This window comes from Panulirus ornatus, chromosome 17, assembly GCF_036320965.1.
Source record: "Panulirus ornatus isolate Po-2019 chromosome 17, ASM3632096v1, whole genome shotgun sequence".
NCBI classification, from domain to species: Eukaryota; Metazoa; Arthropoda; class Malacostraca; order Decapoda; family Palinuridae; genus Panulirus; species Panulirus ornatus.
The window spans coordinates 22303214-22317531 of record NC_092240.1 but is presented as its reverse complement, the minus strand read 5'-3'; the positions used below and the strand labels follow the sequence as shown (position 1 = coordinate 22317531).

At 42.0% G+C, this 14318-nt stretch overlaps 1 protein-coding gene and 1 pseudogene across 1 annotated transcript in view; one reads left to right on the top strand and one right to left on the bottom strand.

Annotated features, from left to right (window-relative positions):
* Positions 1-14286, top strand: part of nudC (nuclear distribution C, dynein complex regulator) — a 404242-nt gene extending 389956 nt beyond the window's left edge. Inside the window, exon 9 of the mRNA XM_071672093.1 lies at positions 13387-14286. The gene's annotated coding sequence lies outside the window, so the exon portion shown is untranslated. The remainder of the gene's footprint in view (positions 1-13386) is intronic.
* LOC139754416 (uncharacterized) lies at positions 1479-3821 on the bottom strand (annotated as a pseudogene).
* Positions 14287-14318: the final 32 nt, after the last annotated feature.

The window sequence follows — 14318 nt, the reverse complement described above, 5'->3', positions numbered from 1 at the left end:
TTGACACTTATATTTGTATTGAAGTGTTTATTACTTTTTCACTCAGGTATTTTTGTCAAATCCACACCACTTGACAAAATGCTTCCATTGCATTTGCTTCCACAATCATTTTTCTTTTATCTTCATTCTGAATATTCTTTCTATCTATCTATCTGTCTATAACTCTGATGTCTTTTCCCTCCTAGAACTCCCTAGTGAGCCACCATACCTCACCACCACACTCCATTTTTACACATCTTTTCCCAGTTCTGCTTTTATCTTTCCTCACTCCATCCATATCCAGTGTCTACTAATGAAGTAGGCACAAGCTGGCCTGTAGCAATGGTATTCATGCAAATCACCATACTACATCTAAAATAGTGTCTGCTAATAGGGTGTGAGTTTGAGATCAGTACAATAATGGGTGAAGAAGTTTAATGATATCAATGGCACTTGGAAGACCCCATTCTGAATCTTTTTAAACGACAAGTACATGCAGATCCATGCTTGAGTGCAAAAGAATTAAAAGAAAAACCCTGGACAGCTTAATGATGTGTTCTTAAGGACAGTGCAGTGCTGCTTTCACAAGGACCTTAAAACAGGAGCTGCGGGCTGCGTTGCAAACCGCTCGTAACCCATAGGCACCAAAAGAAAGTTGATTTTTGCAAGAAATTTGTAGTGGAGGATTTGGCTAAGTTCAGAAGTATCTTGTGGTGTGGTGATTCTACCTTTTCTGTGACAGTTGTAGCATACAGCTAAGTTCAGAAGTATCTTGTGTGATGATTCCACCTTTTCTGTGAATGTTGTAGGATGTGGCTAAGTTCAGAAATATCGTGTGATGTGATAATTCCACTTTTTTTGTGACAGTTGTAGGATACGGCTAAGTTCAGAAGTATCTTGTGGTGTGATGATTCTACCTTTTCTGTGACAGTTGTAGGATATAGCTAGGTTCAGAAATATCTTGTGGTGTGATCATTCCACCTTTTCTTTGATAGTTGAAGGGTACGGCTAAGTTCAGAAGTATCTTGTGGTGTGATGATTCCACCTTTTCTGTGACAGGTTGTTGGTAGTGTGTTTCCGAGTAACCAGGGTGTGATTCATTTGACCCCAAATATATTGTGAGCACTGTAAAGTTCCCTTTTTCTTTTATGGTATGGGATTGTTTCAGTTATTATGGTGTTAGGGACCTTGTAGTATTGCCAGAGAATGAAAGTATGAACAGACATAGTTACCTTGAGCTACTGTGTGACCATCCTCCGGATTCGTTCAAAAAATGCAAGGCCAAAGTGTACATGGAGGATGGGGTTCCCTTCCACACTGCCAAACTAGTCACTTGCTTAAGGGCTATTTAGTGGAGTTTTTCAGTGACTAGCCCAGAAATTTACCAGATTTGAATCCATTAGAAAACTTGTGGGTGCTTATGAAAATGAAATTACATATCAGGGATACTTCGTTGCTACCTTAGCTGGAAGAAATACAGAGAGGGGGGGACTGAAACTTTTGAAAATATTAGAAAATACACTATTAGAACACTGAACAAAATAGTTCAACAATCTTAACAAAATACAGTATTAAAACACTAAACAAAATTGTCCAACTATCTTAACTGCCTGTATACCCTGCCTGGGTGAGGTGAAGGGATAGGTGTGTTAGGAAACGGGTATTACTTTACCACCCAGAGTCCTGAGGTGTGGCCTGTGAATGGGTAGCCACATGGAGGGCTGGAACAACCCCTATATGCCTCCTATTTCTGTAGGAGAGCTAAACACTACTGTCCAGCCTGACACTATACTTTTGATGTGGATGTGCTTCAACCACCACACCCACCCTATCCCATCTATTGGAAGTATGGTCCTGGATCCTGACTCACTGTCTAATTGTTAAAGTCATAAGGCTGGTCACATTGTGGTTAATCTTCAGTGCCACCTTGTCCTGATATGCCATCATTTGGTGCTCCCTCTACCACAGGACCCTCCTCTAATACTGGTCCATCCTGTAGTGCTGGCAGGCAGTTGGCAATCTGTCTTGCAACTACCTCCCTGTGGCCAATTGAGCCAGAGATTTATCCACACCACACAAGAGTATGTTGAGGTATTATAACTATCACCTGTAACACCCTGTCACTGTGCAGGCTTCCCCCATGCCATTATTGTCTTGAAGGATCCTCTTCACCACTTTGACAGCAGCCTCTGCCCAGCCATTAGACTGGGTAAAGTGGACAGAGGACAACCACACCATCACTGCCCTTTTATTGAAGAAGTCTGCCATCTCTTCACTGTCAAGGTTGGTGCCTCAATCCATGAATATCTCCTCCAGCTTACAGTTACACACATGCATACAACACACACACACACACACACACACACACACACACACACACACACACACACACACACACACACACACACACAATGCTTGAAGTAACTCCTCAGCTTGGGGATCAACTGCCCCAAGCTGGTACTTCTAGGAAAGTGGGATAACTCCAGCCAACCCATTAACCTGTCACCATTTACATCTTGCCATCCAGCTGGAACAGGTCAACCACAGTTTTCTGAAATGGTTAGTCAAGGGGGCATATGTCCTGCAGACGAGACACAGCAAATGATGATACTGGCCCACACCAGGCCAGTAGACTGCCTGCCTCGCCTTCTGCAGCATGTAACCCAGGCACAGATGTCCTGCATATAGGTTGGTAGAAACTTGGTGCTGTAGCTACTTCAGGATGACCACTCTCACACTGCCATGCTTATATGTGTAAGTGACCAACCCCTGAGCCACCACCTGTCTGTCCCACATGGAGAAGTCCCCAAGGAGCATAAACTGTCAATTTCCTGAGCCTTGTGAGCTGCCCTATCATCAGCATGACCATAGCAAAAAGCAGCTGGTAGCATGGGTCCTTTGCTGCTGCTTGGTGGACTGTCTCCCATTTTGATTCCATCCTCCTGGCTAAGTGCAGCAATTGTAACAGACACTGTAGCTGCCATCATAACCTCTTCCATGTCCATGTCCTCTGTGTGGGGAGGCCATGAGGGCAGGGTAGCTGGACAAGGTATCAGCGGCACAGTTCCTCTTACCAGTCAAGTACTTGAATTGAAAGTGGTACTGGAGCATTTTTTTTCCTTCATCCTGAAGAGCTGTTGGTTGTTGATGTTCTTCAGGCCCTATCCCTGAACAACATGATGAGAGGGCAGTTCTGCAGGCACCACACCACTGCAAGTGCCTTCCTTCCATAGCTGCATAGACAGCCTAGCGGGCAAGAGGTGCCAGCTCCTACACAAAAGCCTCCTCCTACCCTGACAGTGGGAAGGTGCATCTGCCAGCAAACAGAAGTATTACTGCTGGAGGATGGTGAAGGCTGTCCCTTCTTGCTCCAGTCGATTGCCTCCGACATGGGCCTGGTCTTTTTGGCAATACACCAGACCACTTGCCATCTTGAAAATGGTGTCCTGTGTTTGTTCAAACTTCTGCTGCAGCTGACCATCCCAGCACACTCTCTTACTAGCTGACCTCTTCATCAACTCCTGAAGGGTTCCATGATGGATGCATTTACCATGAACAGTAGCAGCGGGCTCACCAGTCTGTGCCATATATGAACTTTGGTGATAAAGGGCTATGCTGCCATAGGGAAGTCCTTGATGGCCACCAGTCTATTTTTGGCAAGCTTGTATTGCCCCCTAACCAAGGTGATTCCTATGAACTTTACTTCCCTTCTGCAGAACTGGAACTTCTCAGGCTGAAGCATGACTCTTCCTGGCACAAATTTCTAGAAAGCTGTAGGTGTCCCAGGAGGCCTGTTATACATTGGTTCTGAGTGCAGCATTGTCGTCCATGCTCTTGAACATGCTTGGAATGCCCAGGATTGTGTTATCAAATCATCTGGTGTGTGTCTTGAGTAGCACAATGCCCCATAGGGGTATGCAGGTATCGTTACTGCCTCAACATTGTGATGAATATGGTGACGTGGCTTCTGTCCCCATCCAGCTTCACTTGATGGAAACCAGTGAAAGCTGCTACTGCTCTTTTATAGGGTCAGATTAGAACATTGGACATGATGTCAGAGGGTACTGGGGTGTGGTGTGTGTCCTTCAATCATCAAGCATTCAGCTGTTGGTAATTGACATTCCTGAGAGGGTGGCCATTTTTCTTGTCCATAAACACTGACCATGTACACCACTATGTTGCCTCTCCTTTGAGAATGGTCACCAGCACCCCTCTTCTCACATTTTTGTCTAGCTGCAGCTCAACTTCCTTCTCCCAGTGCCAGAGGGACCAGTGTTAGAGTGTGGCAGGTGAGGGGGTTTGCATTCAGGGTCAGGTGGATGTAGTTCATTCACTGGGATTGGATACCTTGCCTTGATGAATGATTATGATGGAATGTGCTGCTGGATCCACTCCTGCAGGGGCCTAACATTCTCCTCTAGTTGTGGGAGTATTATAGCAGGCAGCCAATGGGGTAGTAATGGGTCTGCAGGAATCTCTACCCCTTGTCCCCACCGTGGTGGGATGGTGGAAAGGGAGTGTCTCAGGTAGAGGGCAGTCAGTGAGAGGAAGTTTCACAGCTGTCCTCAGAGGGAACATCTCCTTCCTCATTTACATACTGTTTAGGTCAAAACCACTCAGCTATCCCCAGGCACTCCACTCAAAGGTTGGCTATGTCCCATGGTCCATCTTCCTTGCTCAGCCCCATCAAAATGAGTAGGGTTCCCCCCCCCCAATCCGTTTTGCAGTGGGAAGGTGGAAAGGGAACGTCTTGGGTAGGAGGCAGTCACTGAGAGGAATTTTCTCGGTTGTCCTCACAGAGAACACCTCATGCTTATTTACCTATTGTTTAGGTCAAAACAGCATCAGCTAACCCCAGGCACTCAAGTGAAAAGGTTGGCTGCGTCCCACAGTCTATCTTTCTTGCTTAGCCTCACCACACTTGGTCACAGCAAATTGAAGAAGGCTGGCCCAGCCACACAAACCTGTGTCCACCACTGTCATAACAGGCTGCCCATTGTGGCTCCTCAGGAGGGAGACAGAAACAGACAGGAGTGGCTGAGGATTACACTGAGCCATGCCAACTCGCACAATGCCAAGTACCCCTGTTATCTTTTAGCCAGTCCTGATGATTTATGCTTCTTCAGCAACTCCTGAAGTGCCCTTTCCTTAGACAAACATGGCAAGTGGACTCCTCCACTGGGTGTAAGACCCTGTTGTCAGCGTGAGTGCCACTATAATTCCTTCAGGCCTAACGAGAGGCGGTGGTGAGGGTGGTTGTGGCAGCATCTGCTAGGGGGTTGGGAGCATCTCATATGTGCCCCCCCCCCCCCCACACACACACACACACACACACACACACACACACACACACACACACACACACACACACACACACACACACACCAAGCTGGTCCAGGTTCCATGTGCCATGGACGTAGAGCATTCTGTTCTGCAGCCTTGAAACAGAAGACACTTGGCCTGAAGCCTGTCAATGATCATGTAGGCATTGTAGTCCTGGATAATCTTCCTTTTCAGCATGGGTTTGCTTAGACAAACAATGGCTTTCCTCACAACCATATACTCAGACAAGTCACTGTCATAGTGCAGGCACTGATACCCACAATCCAAGCCCTGCTGTGCTCATCTCTGAAGTACTTAGTCATGGACTCACTGCAACCCCGTCTGCCACTAAAGAACTCGCCCCACTGCCCTGCCCAGTTTAAGGAACAGAGTGCCATTCTCCTTATGACATCTAGAGCCTCAGATACATGTAAAGCTTGCCACCATTTGGAGAACCTAGCATCCTGGGCACACTGAAGGGCAGAGACACATTACAGCCAGATGTGCTAGACTGATATCAGACCAGTCATGGAGAGATACCCAAGTTTTCATGGATCTCTTCCATTTGCAGAAGGCTGCTGATAGACACTTCCCTGGGGACACCAATGCTGACACTATGACACCTTCCATGAGTGCTGGAGGGGCCCATACTACTCAACATTATTGCCAAACTTGGCAGTAGAGATGATAGTGCAGACCACTGGGCCATAGTGGTGCCTCACTAATGCTGCAGTAACCTCGTGGGCATCTCTGCCAGCGTTCTTCTCAGACACCTTCCATCTGTAGTCTAGGGGCCCACCATGGTGGAACTTGTGCTAAAAACTCCACTAGGCCATGAAGGGTAATGAAAAAGCAGTGGGCAGAGATGTGGTTCCTTCCCTCTACATGCTCCAGTTCAGGACTGCATAGGGTGATACAGCCATGATGCCTCTGGCTTCCTCAGGAGCCAACATCTCATTCAGCATAATACTCCCACAATACTGTTTCTAGAGTATATGGATCGTGTGTTCATCAAGTACTGTTCTTCAACAGCAAGTCAACGAACATTTGAGTTGAGGTGCATTAAGAATGCAGTAAAACTGTCGGTGCTTTGTGACTGGTAGCCATATACAGCAATAAGAACACAGCTTCAGGTTGTCTATAATGTTTACCTGACATGGTGAGTAATTCTTGGTATTTTTGCTGGTTGTAGGCCTAGCAATTTGGCTGGTTACAATCATCTTATCAGTACATATGGTGCTTGGAGTGATACGAAAAGGAGTGCTGGTGTCTAGTCAGTTACTATCACATGCATAATTTTTTCTTGTTTGGTATGAACAATGCTACTTTTTTAACAACTACCCCCCCCTCTTTTTTTCTTTTTTTTTAGTAATTTAGTGTATTTCAGATTAATTGTATAAGAAAAATCTGAGTAAATCTGGGTCATGTACATTTAGTGTATGCCAAAGATTTAATGGCAGTTTTAACTAGAACAAAATAACTTGGCATACAAAATGGCACAACTATGGAGTGAGTCATCTCAGGACTGCATATGGTTGGCCTGTTAAAGATGAGGCACAAAGGCTAAGAAGCAGCACTGAAGTTCACTAGTTATGGAGACTCTATTGCTGTGGCCACCTCCTTGTGGGAGTTCCTGAAGGAAACAGGCATCAGAGATATACATAGATAGTGAAACTCATGGAACTGTATCTGTTAGTTTTCAGTAACAATTAAGTGGAAGAGTGAAAGTCATGAAACTGTATGTATGGTCCTTTTAGTTTTCAAAGACTATTTAGGTCTAAAGACTGTTTTCCTGTTTGCTGCTTGTATTGTATCTTATTTTCCTGTTTACTACACTTACTCTATCCTGCAATTGTTGTATACAAGCAGAGGCACTTATTTTATGTACATTTTTGGTGTTTTGTAGATGTTGGTACACTAATTATTTATAATGGTAATATATGTTCTTTTTTCTAAAACAAGAACCTGATAGATGTACCAGATATCCAATATAATGATCCTTTTTCATCAACAAGCTAACAACTAGACCATTAATGTTAAGATAGGTCCTGCTTAACTCAGTGTTCAGTTCCATATCTTTTATATTTAGCTGTTAGATGTCATTTGCTTTGCTATAACTAGATTAGGTTGCTTAGAATTGGGCGTCATTAACTGTGGGCATCCCTTTACTATTAGGCTAGGCTTTTGAGCTGTCCTAAGAAAGAGATCAGATGTAGTTAATAAATTTAGAAGGCAAGAGTAACTTAGGAAATGTAGTATGGTTCCTTGCATTCTCTGGCTGGCAGCCAGAGGAAGTAGACATAGACAAGCTTTTCCTGCAAAATCTAAGGTTCTCAGTTTTCAGCTCACAGTGAATCCCAATATTTTCATGTGAGGTTGTAAATAATGAGCAGGGCCAAAATAAAGCATAACAACATTCCTTCACAGACATTTGCAACACATGGAAGAATTGTGCTTTACGCAGTATAGCCATTTAAGATTTTCAAGTGGAAGGGTAAAATTTATGGAACTGTATCTGTGATTTCAATGTTTTTTGATTACTTAATTTCAAAATTGTTGTCATAGCATGCAACCCACTCTCGTTCCTTGCTCTATTAGTCAACATTAGAGGCATCTCTTTTATTTGTTTATTTTTAGTACATGTATGGTGGCAATCAGAATAATGGAATTTTCCAAAATTATATGAATTTTCCTAATGGATGTACTTTACTTCCAATATCTTGTTCCTGATTCTTCAACAAGATGTCAACTTGAACTTTTTGTGTAGGTATGATCTAATCATAAATAGGTTTTTTACTCGTCTGCTTCATTTAGCTTTAGTTTAAATGCCACTTGCATTTTAATATGTTGATTAGCCTTCATAGAAATGGGTGTAATTAATGTATGTTTTGATCTTCCTCAAAGTTTGGGCTTTTCAAGATTGTGGGGTAGTTTTCTTGTTACACTTACTATATTCTGAATTTGAGGCAAAAATAGAGGCTTAGATTGTTTCCTGAAGACATTTAGTAATAGTTTCCTCAATATTAAAGGAGTTGGATAGTAAGTTCCAAATGTCCATTTCCTAATATTATGATTTTTTTTCAAATTTATTTCAGACTAATGGTTGTCTTCACTGTGTTAGATGTTGTATGAATGAGGTTAATTTTTGTAATTTATTTTAGATTTTACTTGATAAGTTTCTTAAAGTTTGTCCAGTTTGGATGGACTATTTTTGGACGCATTTTGTAACCTGACTTGTCATGTTGCGCACGGGCAGTATTTGAAAATTTGCCATCTCATAAACTCGCCATTTGTTGTTCTTCGAAGTTCTTATAACTGTAGGACAGCTGTTGAATGGTTCTTCAAATTTGACATGAATAATATGTTATTTTTGTCAATTTGAATAAAAGTAGCCAAAAATTGGTGTACATGTAGCTGAGCTTTGACATATTTCTTTTGGTTCAGAGTTACCATGCAAGTCTCAGACTTGGTACGGAAGTAATTCCAATATCTAGGTATGTTTTGGAGTATGACTGCATTTGGTGATATCCTTTGAAAAGCTTAGCTGTCTGAAAGGATTTCCTTTTTTCCATGGTTTTAAATAATCCCCCAGAAAAATGGTTGAGGAAAGCCTTTTCTATAAAGAGAAATGAATCCTTTAATAGGCAGAATTAGGGATCAGTATTAACTAAATTATAATGATGGCTGAATTCTTGTAGTTTCCTTCTTCAGCTGAAATGAATGAGGGAACTTTTTCTTTTCATAAAGGTCGCAACACAAGATAGATGCAACACTTGCAATATACTCATTGTGAGGCACTGACAATGTGCTTACTTTCCAAGGGAAGCTTCTCTTGTTTGTTATGAAAGACAAGATAAGATGTCTGAATTTTTGGCTTTTCATACTAAATCTGAATGCTCAAGCTTGCTCCAGTAGTTGATTGGATGAATTGCAAAACTATCAGCAATCAGATGGTTAGATGAAGCTTGATGAATATTTTTGGGGAAACAGAACCAATTCAGTCCCAAATCCCAAACCTTCACCTTATCTAATAATGATTCTCAAAGAATTGGAAGGTGTTTGCATGCATTCTGGCAAAATGCATGTATAGTGCCATAGTATAAAGGCAAGGGGGATAAAGGTTAGTTTTCAAACTACAGGGGTATAAGCTTATTGAGTATACTTAGTAAATTTTATGGGAGGGTTTTGATTGAGGGTGAAAGCTTGTACAGAGCATCAGATTGTTTAGGAGCACTGTGGTTTCACAAGTGGTAAAGGATGTTGGATCAGGTGTTTGCTTTAAAGAATGTATGTGAGAAATACTTAGAAAAAAAAAGATGGATTAGTATGTTCAATTTATAAATCTGGAGAAGGCACATTGGGTTGATAGAATTGCTTTGTGGAAGGTATTAAGAATATACAGTGTGAGAGGAAAGCAGCTAGAAGCAATAAGAAGTTGTAATGAAGGGTGGAATGCTTGTGTATAAGTTGAAAGTGATGGAGAATGAATGGTTCCAAGTGAAAGTTGGTCTGTGACAGGGATATGTGATGTCACCATGGTTGTTCAGTTAGTATATGGATGGGATGGTGAGGAGGTAAATGAGAGTGTTGGAGAGAGGGGTGAGTATGCAGTCTGTGGGGATGAGAGGGCCTGGGAAGTGAGTCAGTTGACATTTGCTGATGATAAAGCACTGGTGGTGGATTGGAATGAGACACTGCAAAAGTTCGGGACTGAGTTGGAAGTGTTTGTAAGGAGAGAGTTGGGAGTGAATGTGAATAAAAGCAAGGGTATTAAGTTCAGTAGGATTAAGGAACAGGTGTGAGTTTGAATGGTAGAAAAATTGGCGGAGGAAAAGTATATTTAGACATTTGGGAGTAGACATGGCAGCTAATAGAACCATGGAAGCTGAAGTCAGCCATAGGGAACACTGAAGAATATGTAGAAAGAATGAATGTTATCTGGGAGGGCAAAAATAGGTATGTGTTTCAGGGAATAGTAGTCCAAGGCATGGGTTATAAATATGGCTGTGCAGAGGAGGGTGAAAGTGTTGGAAAGGAAATGTTTGAGGACAATAAGTGGTGTGAGGTCGTTTGATTGAGTAAGTAATGAAAGGGTAAGAGAGATGTATGGTAATAAAAATTGTGGTTGAGAGAAATAGGTGTGTTTAATTGGTTTGGACATAAAAAGAGAATGAGTGAGGAAAGGTTGACAAAGAGGATATATGTGTCATAAGTTGAGGGAACTTGGAGAAAGGGGACACCAAATTGGAGATGGAAGGAAGGAGTCTGTATATCAATCTATATCTCTGATGCCCATTTCCTCCAGGTACTCCTGTCTAGGGGTGGCCATGGCATGTCTCCACTTATCCCTGGCCTTACATGCCTCCCACGCATACACCATTCCATGTATCCCACCACTTCTCTCCCTCCAGTATTCTTACACCCTGTTTGCTCATGTCACAGGTGGTCTTCCTCACACACCAACCCCTTGTATTGTACTATCATACACACTTCTTGTAAACTTCCAGTCTTGCATTCTTTCCACATGCCCAAGCTCCCTTAAAGTGTTACTTTTCACCCTCTCTTCCACTCCACAATTTGTTCCCTGCCATACCACATCTCTCATACACCCCTTAATTTCTTTCTTCATTCCATCTAGTCACACTACATGCTCTTCTCAAATAGCTCATTTCTGCAGCCTGGATTTTTGACCTCTGTAACTCATTCTCTTTCCATGTTTTGGCTGCATAGGTGAGGGTTAGTAGGACTATGCTGTCCCTCAGTCCTCTCTTCACTTCCATACTTGACCTCAACCCTTCATTATTCTGTTAAGCAACCCAATGACTCTTGTACCCTTCTAGTCTTTCTTCCCCACATTCAAAGTACAATTTAGTACACTTTCTTCTTACTTTCCTTATGGTTTTACAAAATCTTTACTTTCATTGTTTCCTATCAAACACCATTACTTTCATTTCCCTTCAGTCGCCTACACTAACACATATCGTAAAACATATATTCTGAAACCCCTCTTCACTTTCAGCAAACAACACAGTATCATCCTCAAACAGGCTTGCCACTAGCCACAATATTTCACCACCACACTCCGTTTCTTCACCCCTTTTCCCAAGATTTGCTTTCATCTCTCTTATTTCTCCAGCCTTATATATATGTATTAAAAAGCGACAATGACACCACACAACTCTGCCTCACACCTATATGTATACCAAAACTTGTACTCAGCTCTCCATCCACTCGTACACATGCATTTGTTCCTCTGTAGAAGGCATTCATGCCATTCAGCAGTTGTCCCCATACCCCATATACCCTTAACACATCCCATAAAGCATTCCAGTTGAGTTTGCCGTGTGCTTTCTCCAGATCAATAAAAGCTGTTTGCAACTTCTTACCTTTCACTAAATACTTTTCCACGGTTATCTTTACCACAAAAATCTGATCCACACATCCCTACCTTTCCTAAAACCTCCTTGCTCCTTACTTATTCTGCATTCGGTCAATTCCATCTATCAATCAACATTCCTACATTCACTTTTCCTGGTATACTTAAGAGACTTATTCTCCTATAATTGCTACATACATCCTTAGCACCTTTTCCCTTGAATAAAGGAATATTAATAGGCACAACCTTCTGTTTCCGTGCTAAATTACATTTCAGATGCATTTACTCTCTACTCCATACGTCAGCATTTCCTACCTTCAGCCTCATTATTGTACTTCTTACCTCCTTTTTGCCATAGGCCCCTACATTTGTATCCTCTTAATACCATCCTCCGGACCTATGCACGTAACTGCTGATGCCTCCCCTTCCACATTCATCAGATCTTCAAAATACTCTTTCCATCTTCCTTTCAGTTTCTCCTTTTGATTCAGCAACTCCCCTTCCTTACTTCTCACATTTAACATTTCCACTCTTACATCCACCTCTTTCCTTTATCACCTCCTTCCAGTATAGTTTCTTATCACAAACTTTAACTTTCTTCCAAAATCTTCATCTACTTTCTTTGCTCTCCTCTATCAGCTTCTTAACATTCCGCTTACATGTGTTATATTCTTCCCTCCTCCTTTGCTTAACTTCCACTGGTACATTGCTGTCGACAGTCTATCATATACCTTTTTCTTGTCTTTCACAGCATTTCTAATCTCTACTGTCAACCATGCATTGCCCTTTTTACTCCTGTATCTCACAGCCTTGTATCCAAGTACTAATTTAACAACCTTTAAGTTCCTTCCTTTCATAATCCTTCCTACATTTTTTCTGATTCATAATCTTGCTTGCCATCACTTTTACCTTTCCATTCTTCATTACACCATACCTCCACTTCTCCCCGAACCTCATCCCCACAAGAACTGCAGTATGCTTGGAGTCTCCAAAGAATCTTTTCACAACTTTAGCATCTAGCATGGCCTTTCTCAATCTTTCATCTACTGCCACAAAGTCAGTCAAAGCCTTTTGCTCTTCTGTTCCATCATTCCTCATCATGTATATCTGTGGATCATCTAGTGCTGAGTAAAGGTGTTTGTGAGGAATAAACCCCTCTCAGCACAGATATCCACAAGATATCTTCCATTCTCATTTACTCAAGGCACTAATTTATCTCACCAGTTTCATCACATCCCACTTTTGCATTCATATCACGTTTTTCAATCTCAAAACTTTATACAGTCATTCAAATTTCTCCCTAAAAGCTTCATTTCATCCTTACTTCAAAGTCTTCATATACATATCTGTGCATACATCACAATTCCAATTTTTCCATTTACCCACACTATTCTTATCCATTCCATCCATGCTCTGTAACCCCCCCCCCCCCCCCACTCTCAGTGATAACAGAATTGCACATCCTTCTTTCTCTTTTCCCCGATAATTTTCACTCATTCACGTCCATACCACTCTTCCTTCCACAACCTCCGATAACTTGCATTCATTTCATTTTTACTGCAGACACCCTGCCCAAGGATATGGCTTTCCCCAGTCCCCAGCACATCCAAGCTGCAACTTTTGAACTTCTCCCTCAAGCTCCCTCCTTTTGCTCTCACCAGTCATCCCATTTACATTCACTGTCACTTGTCTCCTTTACTCCTTGGCAGAACTGGTAGACTCCAGTGCCCTGACAGAGGGCAATTCCAGTGCAGTGTTTCCAGTGAGGCTCCAAAGTTGTCCAAAAACTAAAAGGTCACGGTACACCTCAGATGTTTGTCTAACTTTAAAAGGATAGCCTTGATGGAGTTGGGCATTGCATCCACCCCTAAGGGGTGTATCAACAAGATCAACACAAGCAGGTGGGATAAAATTTGGATACTCTAGAAAAACTGGAGTATCCTCTTGAGGTACTGAAACTTGACAACTTCCCAATTTTGAGCTTTTCACAGTTGCAGCAGCACCTCATTGTTACGATACTGCCACTGCACAAAGGGAGGCGTGAAAAAGATTTTAAGTGATCGGGTCCTGAAGATGCAGGAAGGCAAAAGGCATGCACAGGATAGAGTAAATTGAAATAGTGGGGTATACTGGGGTTGATGTGCTGTCAGTGGACTGGACCAGGGCATGTGAAGCATCTTGGGTAAACCATGGAAAGGCCTTTGCATCCTGGTTATGGTTTTCGTACATTACACATGACGATTAGAGAGTGGATGTGAGCAGATGTGGCCTTTCTTCATATGTTCCTGGTGCTACCTCACTCACATGGGAAATAGCAGTCATGAAACTCTGCATTACGTAATACTTATGAGTTTTTTTTTTATGAGTAAGAAACTACATGATGGTTATGGAAATGCAAGGAAAATAGATTAGGTAGCATGGTCTAAATGTAATTAATATTGACGTACGTTTCCTGAGATTATGTAATTCAGAGACAGACACCTACTTCCTACTGTAAACATTAAAATGATGAATTCACAAATTACGTATGAGCATAAGATGTTGTGGTGTTTGCATGGGGTTCATCTAACCATGTATCGTTTTTGATGTAATTAAAATGAAATTATTAATGATTAACTTGCCCTACGTATCCATAGCATAT